Here is an 11,989-nt window from a genome sequence, read left to right as displayed (position 1 = left end):
GATCAATAAATAAAGTATATTAAATACAAGAAATAGAAGAAATATATATGTATACATATAAAAAGGTCCGACTTACACAGAATACAAATGATATAGAAAATTAAAAGGGATGTTTCTCATTCAAACATGTATATAGTCAAACATATGCATACACATGAAAACATAGATACATACATGCATACATTCATCCATGTTTACATGCCAACATGAATGCTTGCATACATACATGAATACGTGCATAATTACATGCACACATACATATATATATATATATATATATATATATATATATATATATATATATATATATATATATATACATGTATGCATATATACGAAGAAATGCAAGCACACACAAACACAACACAGTTTCTAGCTAAGTCGTATCCCCAAGCAATAAACCTGGTGCCACAACTCGGCTACCTACTCTATATGTGTGCGTATGCGTGTATATCTCTGTGATACACACACACACCACACACACACGCACACGCATAAATATTGAAATATACAAATATATATATATATATATATATATATATATATATATATATACACGCACACACACACGTATTATATATATCGTTGCTATTATGCAAAAGTATAAGTCCGAAAGGTTGCTTTTTCAGAAAACGAAAAAATAATTTCACTGTTCCATACCAAAACTGTTGTACGACATTTTGATGACTTTTGATACCTTGGCACCTGAAGCAGCTGGAGATACGATAGTTTGACTAAAAGAACCGGCTACTGCAAGCAAAAATAAATATATAAAAAAACGCATTTCGCCAAATTTTGACATAATAATAACGATATATCATTATTATTATCATCATCATCATTATTATTATTATTATTATTATTATTATTATTATTATTATTATTATTATTATTATTATTATTATTATTATTATTATTATTATTATTATTATTATTATTATTATTATTATTATTATTAGTATTATTATTACTATTAAGGCGGCGAACTAGCAGAATCGTTAGCACGCCGAGCGAAATGCTTACCGGTATTTAGTCTGCCGCTACGTTCTGAGTTCAAATTCCACCGAGGTCGACTTTGCCTTTCACCCATGTGAGTGGATTTGGTAGACGGAAGCTGAAAGAAGCCCGTCGTATATATGTGTGTATGTCTGATTTTGTCCCCCCACTATCGCTTGGTTGTGTGTTTATGCCTCTGTAACTTAGCAGATCGGCAGAAGACAGGATAGAATAAGTATTAGACTTAAATATTAAGTCCTGGGGTCGATTTCAGGTGACTGAAACAAATAAAAGAATAAAGAAATTAATAAATCAGTTCAAAGAAGTTCATCACTAGTGCAAGTCAGCCAATAAAGTTTGCTTCGTAAGTTCTTCACCATATTCTTGAGTTACCTTCTCTACTGTATTATTTCAGACACCATGTCACTAGACCTCAACGTTTTTCATTTTGATTCATTCACATTCTTAAAAATCATACAAATGTTTGAATAAAACTTTAGCGATGTAAGCATGAAAGTAGGCAATATATGTAAAGTGATGTCAATAAAAAAAATAATAATAAATTCAAAGAGGTTGTTTAATGACCTTATGATATTTTTGTACTGTTAAACAACCTATGTAAAGTAACACTATCTTTTCTCTTTATTTTCATTTATTGACATCACAATATATATTTTGCCCATTATTACTCAAACGATTTGTCTTTTCAAACATCGATGTGATATACACATATTACAATACTTCAGGCAAATTAAGATACTCTTTAAAATGTATTCTAATATTGGCAAGATAGAATGTCTTTGTTTGTTTGTTTGTTTGTTTGTTTTTTTCAAATACTATGTAATGACAACGAATATTTTGATTGTGACAATAAATTGTTCATTTATCTTTTTTCGTAGAATCTGCTGTTAGAGATGTATCACGCTCAAATCAAATTTGCCAGCTGCCAAATAAAATGTCATCGTTTTTTCAATATTTTTGGAAAGAAAGCAACCATTAATTTTAAAAGCTTTTACTCGCATTTTTTTTCAAGCATGCAGCTGTTGGTATAGTAATGTGCCAGCTCCAGTTCTCGATCCTCAGAAGAAGGGAAATTGATTTGAAAAGCCAACTTTGCTATTTATTTTCAGTGTGGTTTTTCTCCCTATCCTCACCCAGGGTCATCAATGTTGGGTAATGACGATAAAGAATAAGATCGCGAATACAAGCAGCCAAACTAGGATTCTTCCGAAGGATCTGTAGAGTAGGTTTATTCAACTGAGTACGTAACTCTGAGATCAGAGTGCCTCTCTAGATCGGGCCGCAAATTCTCCGCATGGAAATGTTACAGCTACGGTACAAAAAATTCGTGATTAGTATGTCACGGGAAAGGAATGCAAGATAGATTATTCTTGAAGCCGAGTCAACCAGCAGGAGACCTAGGAGTAGATCAAGAAATAGATGGCTGGATAATATCCATAGTCTTGGTCACGCTTGAAAATCCAACCGGAAAGTGTTATGACGGTTGCTTAGGATAAAACTCAATAGAGGAGGTGCCCTGACGATTTTACAGCCACGACCCTCCCAGGAATAGTGGACAGTGAAGATGGATGGATGGATGGATGGATGGACGGACGATACTCTCTAAAGTACATGAAATACAGACTCTGCTTATTGCATGACAATGCAGAGAGGTCCTATAAAGTCGCATAAAAACAGTTTCACAGCAATTGTCCTCACTCTCACTGAACAACGAAACTACTCTCAAGGTATTTCTCTAAACTGATGATGTGCGGAGGTTAGAGTAGATTTATAAAATGCATTCATTTATATCGTAATAGAAGAAGAAAAACTAGTATTTCCAGATCACTGAACCAACACAAAACTCAAACCAAGTTTTTTATATTCTTGCATAATGAAACTCACGACGAACTACAAAACTTTGATGTGGAGTTAAGTATGCATGTGTGCACATGGGTATGCATGGGTATGTGTGAAGTGGAGGTTTATATCTGTGTGAGCGTATATACATATGTGTTTGCATTTTTGTATGGACGTTCATAACAGTGACATATCTAATGTTGTGATGAAGAGAATGGTTCAGAGCAATTCAATTATAAAGGTTATAAAGGTTAATGGACAGTTTCATTTTACAAGATTATATATATATATATATATATATATATATATATATATATATATATATATATATATGTCCACACACACAGACGATACATGTTTAGCGTGTATGAAGTAATAAGGCTTCTTTCTTTTAAGTTGAGAGTGAGAGATGTGTAGCGAAACAGGAATAAATTTTGCATGACTTACTATGTATTTTAAGTTTGGCGGTTATAAACTGCAAGATGAAATCTGATAAAAACGAAATGAGTTGCGCTGCGTTGGTTGTGAACGCTGTAAAAGGCACTCCGTCGCTTATGACGACGAGGGTTCCAGTTGATCCGATCAACGGAACAGCCTGCTCATGAAATTAACGTGCAAGTGGCTGAGCACTCCACTGACACAGTACCCTTAACGTAGTTCTCGGGGATATTCAGTGTGACACAGTGTGACAAGGCTGACCCTTTGAATTACAGGAACAGCAGAAACAGGAAGTAAGAGTGAGAGAAAGTTGTGGTGAAAGAGTACAGCAGGGTTTGCCACCATCCCCTGCCGAAGCCTCGTAGAGCTTTTAGGTGTTTTCGCTCAAAACCCCGATCCTATAACCGCGAGTCCGCTGCCCTAACCACTGGGTCATTGCGCCTCCACACGCTGTAAAAGACGCATAGCAAAAAGAATGATGTTGTCACTAGGGCCGTCAAATCCGCAAGTGGTTTAGCTCTTTTAGAAAAAGACGTGCGAGTACCGCTGGGCAGAAGTTGTCACATGTCTCCTTCCGCTGCCAGCTCAAATTGGATGAAGTGACATAGCACAACTGTGCTATGCCACCACGACAAAATAGTGCTTTCATGTCTCACTACACATGCATGGATGTATGTCGGTGCCAAAGTGTAGTTATATATAAATATATGTGTATGTGTGTGTGCGTGCGTTTGTCTGTCTATCTGTGTATGCATATTTGTATGTATGTATATTTATACAAAGGTAGATATATAGATAGATATGGTGAGTTGTTTATCGTTATATTGCGCACGTTTGTCTGTGTAAAGCATGGATATATATATATTGTGTGTGTGTGTGTGTGTGTGTGCGCGCGCGCGCGCGCGTAAACGCGAGGATAAGTTTGCAGAAACTTATCAGAAAGACAAGTGAACCAATATGGAGTTTAAGTGAGAGGGCGAACTAGAAGGTGAACCAAGAGTAGGAGGCTGACAGAAAGTATAACAGAAAATGAAACAGAGAAAGAAACAATCATTTATCTGGATTTCCATTTGAATTCATTTACTCTAAATAGATGCTTATAATTCAGTGAGATTTTGGGTGGTAGTCGTGGGGGAAGGTTGACCGATATCAATTTATATGCATACGTTTGTGATAAAAGAACGTGTCTGCGACTAAGCAAATTGTAGGAAATAAAATGTTTATATGTATACATAATATATTTTAGTTTCCAACCCTTCAATGCTTTTAATTCTCACAGCGCAAAACAGAAACAAAAAAAGTGAGAAACTTGTATTCAGTTATTCTAAGTGCATTAATAATATTGAACATGAATATATGAATATTTATGTAACTTCTTCTGAAAGTAAAACCATATATGTGTATTGAGATGATGCGTACGTGTTGTTATTGCGTTTTGTAATTGACAGCAAAAGATCATGAGAATAATCTATGTAAATGATAAAATCATCATTGATTTTAGCAGCTTATTTGAACGGGTGTGTGAGTTGTTAATGCATTTTGTATTGTGCAGCATTCAAATAACGGATCATTGAAATAATAGTAATACTGGGGGAAAAATCATGGCCGGATTTTAGATTGTTTAACTCTACACTCCTGTTAATTTTCATAGTTTATTTTCGGTGTGCTGCATCTGTATGTTGATTCTTGTTTTGTGCTTTCCTATTTCTCTAACTTATACATTATTTACATCCCTGTTTTTTCTATCTCCGGAGCTCTGTATGAGACGGCCACAGTCTAATGACTGAAATAAGAAAAATATAAGTAAACGATATTTTTCCCATTAATTCTGTTTCGTATTCTGCATTATAATTTGATACAATGGTTCCTTGTTGTAAATGCATGGGCAATCAACTTCAAAAGAGTTGTACTTGTAAGTCTGAAATAAATGTCTGATTCGTGAAGTTTACGATTTTCATCTCTGTACTGAAATTCAAATATTTACACCGGTTGCCTAAAGTACTGTCTATGGTTTGGATATTTGAGTTTTCATGTTGAAATGATTGTTTTTTATTATACATTTTTATAATATATTTTAATTGTTAGGCAGAAGTTAGGTTTGATGCATGATATCCCGGTTTCGTAAGATCTCAGTAATGTACTATGTGAGTGAATTTGGTTCATGGAGTATACTATAAGAATTTTTACTGTCTTTTTACTAGGTGTTGCATGCGTTATCTATTGTGTCTGTGTGGATAGATTGTTTTTTTTTTTGGTTTCGTTTTCCGTTATTTTTCTACTGATCTACCTACTACTATATTTGAGCATCTATTATTGAGTAAAATTTGATTATCCCTTCAAATATCTTCATTTAAAACTCCTACCATTTCATAGAAGCCTGCATGAAAGCGCCTCTAGTTCTATGATACAAACTCCCAGCGCCTTTAGTTCTATGATACAAAATCCCAACGTTTCTAATGTGAGCTTAATAGTAGCAAATATAGTTTTAAAAAGTCTTTAATGTTTTCTAAATTAATTGAAACAAATTAAATGTATTTCAACATAAGCATGGTAAAGAACGCGTTAATGGATGAAACCTTTAAAATGATTGGGCAATAAGTGTCTTAAATATGGATGCATACACTATCCTCGATCACGGAAAAGCATTTATTGGTGTCCTGGGTTCCAAAATTCTTCATTTGTACTTAAGTATATTCATTATACCAGAACTCTGAGATTGAGATTATTTTCAAAACATTCAAAATCTATTCGTATGTGACTACCATATATATATATATATATATATATATATATATATATATATATATATATATATATATATATATATATATATATATATATGCATGAATTTACATATAAACTTATATATGAATACATACATCCACATGCACTTATATATTAATGATGTACACAAATACATGACAGGCATACATAATACTGAAATATGCATAAAGTCAACACATGCAGACAAATATATTAATATAACAAATTTTAAAAAATAGTAAAAACATACAACCAGTGAAGAGACAAAAGAAACAGTAAGATGATACATGTTGATTTTATTAGGTACTAGCAGAAATACCCGGCGTTGCCCGGGTTAAAGAGAATAATGAAATCTAAAAACGCCGTCTAGACTACGCATCATCTTTATATATAGAGATGTATATACACACACGCACCCAAACACACGTATATATATGTATATCAATATAAATATATGCAAGTCAATGAAGTTTCGTAAAAGAAGGTGATCATGTACATACTTTCTTGCTGTTGTGATTATAACACCTCATTGTAAACTATGTTCCTTGTTTTCCCTTGTGGAGCATATACAAATAGGTTTTTTGTTGCTTCCCACTCTTGAGCAGCCAACATACAGTTGTCCATGTGAGAGGCAGGGCTCTTCCAAGAGAAGACCAGCTACAGACAGTGTTTGACCCTGATATTTGTTTATGGACATGGCAAAAGTCACACGAAGGGGGAATTGTAGTCTTCTGAATGTAAAAGGAATGTCTGCTCCTGATGGAGTAAGAGGAATTCTTGGAATAAAGACGTCATCCCCTTTTGCACATCCAGAAAGAATGGTAGCCTCGATAACGTGTGACATCATTTTCTAAATAATGCTCATCTGTTATGTTCGGGTTAAAATTTCATCAACATCAAAAATATATGAATTTTCATGGGAGTTATGGCCGTTATGCAAAGAATATAATTTCCAAATTTCATAAAGATCCATTCAGTACTTTTGACGTAGTTTTGGATAAGAAAACAAATGACTAATATGTGTGTTTGTGTGCATGTGTATGTGTGTGTGATGGGTGTATATATGTATAGATATCTGTATGCATGTATATATGTATATATGTGTACATATTACATGTACATCTATATATATATATATACATCTACACATATGTATACATATACATGTATGTATAGATCTATATATATATACATATAAGTGTACATCTATATGTATACATATACATCTCTCTCTCTCTCTCTCTCTCTCTCTCTCTCTCTCTTTCTCTCTCTCTCTTTCTCTCTCTCTCTTTCTCTCTCTCTTTCTCTCTTTCTCTCTTTGTGAAAGTATCTGTCACTACAGTATCGAAATGTGATTGTTTCAGTTAGTGGAATAGTTTCATTTTTAAAGTGAAAGTATTTGACATGAGTGTTTTTGTTTCACTTTTGACACGTAATACTTAAATAGTGGAGGAGATATTATGTTGCCGTGTGCTCGAACTCTGCAAGAAGTTAATAATTTGTTTTGACTAAAACACAACTGGAACCCTAAGTAAGGCATGTGTAAAATTTGAATGAAATTGGTTGCGTAGTTCTCGAGTTTTAGGGATTCACACACACAGACAGACAGACAAACAGACAGACAGACAGACAGACAGACAGACAGACAGACAGACCGACAGACAGACAGACAGACAGACACACATTCTCATTTTTATATATATAGAAAGATTTCTGTTTATTTAGAAACCTACAATTAACAGGTCATATCAGAGACGCTAGACTAGTACGTTTTAAAATGCATATACAAAATGAAATATTATTCAAAAGGGAATAGACAACTGGAAATATAAAGATTAAACCAAGAGATACTTTTGAACAAGACTTTTTCTGTTACGGGGAGTGCGAGCAGATGCGGGTGGTCGTGGAGGGTAGGAAACCTAGGTATTGCATCTGTGGAAAAATCGGCCACTTAAAAGCCATCTGTCCCATTGTGGAGAAGGCGAGAGAGGTTTCTCACGCTGACCCAATATTCCCAACCCCAAATCCGTTGCATTTATCGCCTCGGAAGTGTACTACCGGCTAGCCGTTGTGCTTTGTCTTAAGAACATTCTGAGCAGATTGGAGCACCTGCTTTTCAGATTCTTATGGAAGGGACAGTTCCAATGGTCAGATAATTCTTCTGCTGCCAACACCCACACTCTGGTCGTCTTGGGATGCCATCCTTAATGATACGGCGCCAGGCTTTGAGGCTGTCGCACCTACAGAAATATCTAAATCACTACGATGATGTAGACGGTGACGATGACAAAAATAAGGGTGAACTGGTGTAGACGTATCTTTCGTGTGACACGTCCTTCCACGGCTCATCTCATTGACAGAGATGCAGTCATGAATCGAACGTTGACCAAGGTTGGGCGTTTGGCACCTAGAATGTTCCCAGGCGTTCACGTGAGCGGAAAAACAACCCAAGATTTCTATAGGGGGCTAGATGAGGGTATGAGCGATGACAGCCTAGGACTGAATCTAGGCATCGACGAGTAGTCTCTTCCAGAGTACCTTCGGGTCAAAGATCATGGAGGATTTCCAAAGGTCTTTGGCTTGGCAGAGCTACAGAGAGGCATTACCCGTTCGAGACAAGCTCTTCAGGCATAGAAATGCCAACAGCCGAACCTACTCGAGATGCTTGCAGGGGGATCGACGTAATCGACTAGTCCCCTGCCACCAATAATTTCAGGCCTTGTGCCTTTAGTAGAAAGGATTATTATTATTATTATTATTATTATTATTATTATTATTATTAGCAGCAGCAGCAGCAGCAACAGTAGCCTTGGTACTATTATTAGTGTTATCAATATCGTAATTATCCTTGCTGAGTGTTTTCCCTGCCAATTTACAGTTTTTCCATTCTTCCTTGTATTATGCCATTTATGTAAACAAGTTTTATGGCTATTCACAGTTAGATTGAGTGTATCACGGGAGCAACTCCTGTTAATTTTATTGCTTTCAGACGGCATATGATTGTAATTGCCATCATTATATTTAGGGCAATATGTTATTTTCTCTTTGCAATCAGCCCTAGTTAGAAGTTCATTATAGTAATTAGCGTTTTGCTCTAAAACCTCTTGGTTAGCTGAGTGCAGTGTTATGTGGGAGTAACATTATTCAGATGCTGATTTGGTTTATGGAAAGTTTAAATAGGCCTTCACTAAGATATAAAGTAACGTTTAGGAATTTAACTATTTTAAAGTTTACTATTTTAAAGCATTTGTGTAACCATAATGTTGCAGTGAATTGAAGCGTTATCCTTCTTTATCTGCATTGATTTCTAAATGTGCAATCGTATTGTACATTGCACAGCATGCATATTGGTACAGACGTGTTAGATAATTTATTATGCACTGAAACTGTTGTGACATATTGAAGGCAGAGAAACGGCCGTATGCCTAATGAAATCATGTTAAATAAATATATTCACTTCTCATACCGTCTGACGTTTTATGGTTTATATACTCCTCACGAAATAATTTCATCGATTGGATCTATTGGATTTCAGCTGTATAGAGCTTTACATTATACTCTTTTATATTGGATTAATATATAGTATGGTAGCTGGGTACACTATAGCAGCTTTCTGTGACAGCCTCAAGAATCTAAGAAGCCATATATTGCATAACAAATTTATAGACAGGCAGACAGACTGACAGACAGGTAGGTAGGTAGGTAGATAGATAGATAGATAGATAGATAGATAGATAGATAGATAGATAGATAAATAGATAGATAGATAGATAGATATTCATTTCGTCTGAAGTATTTTAACAATAGGTTTCAATTAAAAGAAATACAAATGGGGATATGGAAGATATCATACAAGCAAATCACATTTGAATAAAATTAGTACGAAAAAATATTGGTTACTGGAATAAAAGAGAAAATCAATGACGTGAAATATTCAGTTTTTTGGGGGGTTTTTTTGTTGTTATTTTCATCTTTTTTTCCTTAATAATTATGGCTTTGGAAGATTGCTTTGACGACTTTGATGCAGTGTGTTATTAAACCGAATCGATCATAGCTATAAATAATGAGCAGTAAATAAATAAATAGATAAATAAATAAATAAACGAGCATAATATGTTGTTTACGATGTTTTTTTTATGAGAAGGTGGGATTAAAAAAGTTTTATAGGTTGTCTGCCTCTCTGTTCACACTTTGATAGAATTACGAGACGTGTATATAAAGAAAAATACAAAGTACCAATATAAATTTTGAAAAACGTTAAGTCATAGCAAAGAAAAACTCAAGATATATAATAATACAAAATATAAGGCATGCACAAGCACCTACACACACAACCACACACACATATTAATGCTTGTTTTTATATCATGTTATATATATATACATATAAACAATTGAATGTTAAACTGAAGTGTTATTCAATATTCTCTAGTTGAGTACATGTTTATTTAAATTATGCATACCCTAACATGTGCGTAATTTAATATAAACAGGATTTAAATACGAACAACATTTCGTTTCATGCTGTGAAGCCACGATAATTTGAAAAGATTGTACAGCGTGCTTTGTGCTTCCGAGTAATCCTTCAGACTCAAATATACGACATGGCTGATCGTTTTGGAATAAAACGTGAAAGGACGTCTTTCTCTAAGACCAATGTCCATTCTCTCGTTTACTTTTATTTATTTTTTTTTTTAGATATTTATCTGTCACTGGGTGGAGTATATTTCTTGTTGATTCCCCCCAATAACAGAACTGTTATACATACATATAAATACATACATTCACATATATATGTTCACACCCCCACACACATATATTTATATATATATACATATATATGTGTATGTGTGTGTATATATATATACACACATACACACACACATATAAATATGTACATGAACAAGATTCAGATTTTGTGCAAGAACATAAAACAAAGACATTTTGCATTCAAATTCCGCCTGGGTCAACTTTGTTGCTCATCCTTCTGGCATCAATAAAGAATCAGTCAGGTACCTGGATTGCTATGCGTGTGTGTGTGTGTGTGTACATATATACGAATATACGTGTACATGCCTACATATATATGTATATATACATGCATATATGGGTAAAGGACGCCAAAAAAACGTGAACAAAATGAGAAATGAGAACATAAAAAACAAAAGCATGAAAAACGAACTGTTTTTCGAACTACGAAAGAAACAAATAGAGAAACGAGACAGGCAACATAACGAACATCCCCCTCGGGACAACCGATGAAGGGAATGTTCTTTATCTTGCCTGTCTCGTTTCTCTATTTGTTTCTTTCGTTGTTCGAAAAAAAGTTTGTTTCCCATGCTTTTGTTTCTTATGTTCTCGTTTCTTATTTTGTTCACGTTTTTTTGACGTCCTGTACCTTATATGCATGCATATACACATATATATGTAGGCATGTACATGTATGTGTGTATATATGCATATATACATATTATTTATATTATTATACATATATATATAAACACATAGGGAAGAGAGTTTGGTGCTGCCGATATCTGAGCAGGAGGACAGAGACCCGAACATTCGGATCTTCAGATCTCTAGATCTCTCAGCCTATGGAGCAAGGCTGAGAGATCTAGAGATCTGAAGATGCGAATGTTCGGGTCTCTGTCCTCCTGCTCAGATATCGGCCGCAACAAACTCTCTTCCCTGAACAAAAGTATTTTTGAAAAGAAAGTGGATAGGCAGAAATGGTGTACTAACCTATCAGGTGCGGGTTGGAGGAGAGGAGTACCGGTGTCACTTTGATTTTGTCCGGAAAGTACGTGAAGAGTATAGGTGTCTGGTTTGCTTCGCCACTTAAACGTTAATTCAGGAGCAGGCAACTCAGTTGATCAAACAAGTGGGTCTTACTTGTCAACCGACAGAGATCCACCACAGTGATGAAAAATTT

The 11,989-nt window shown here is 34.7% G+C and overlaps 1 long non-coding RNA gene across 1 annotated transcript; it reads right to left on the bottom strand.

Moving 5' to 3' along the window:
* Positions 1 to 604: 604 nt before the first annotated feature.
* On the bottom strand, positions 605 to 11,934 carry LOC149136212 (uncharacterized). The gene is made up of 3 exons (XR_016241338.1): positions 11,800 to 11,934; positions 1,024 to 1,274; positions 605 to 750 (listed from the first exon to the last, which is right to left on the bottom strand). It is a non-coding gene; the product is annotated as an uncharacterized LOC149136212 (long non-coding RNA).
* Positions 11,935 to 11,989: the final 55 nt, after the last annotated feature.

Source organism: Octopus bimaculoides, chromosome 4 (assembly GCF_046866305.1).
Source record: "Octopus bimaculoides isolate indiv1 chromosome 4, ASM4686630v1, whole genome shotgun sequence".
NCBI classification, from domain to species: domain Eukaryota; kingdom Metazoa; phylum Mollusca; class Cephalopoda; order Octopoda; family Octopodidae; genus Octopus; species Octopus bimaculoides.
The sequence above is the reverse complement of the archived record's forward strand: the minus strand, read 5'-3'. Positions and strand labels throughout refer to the sequence as shown.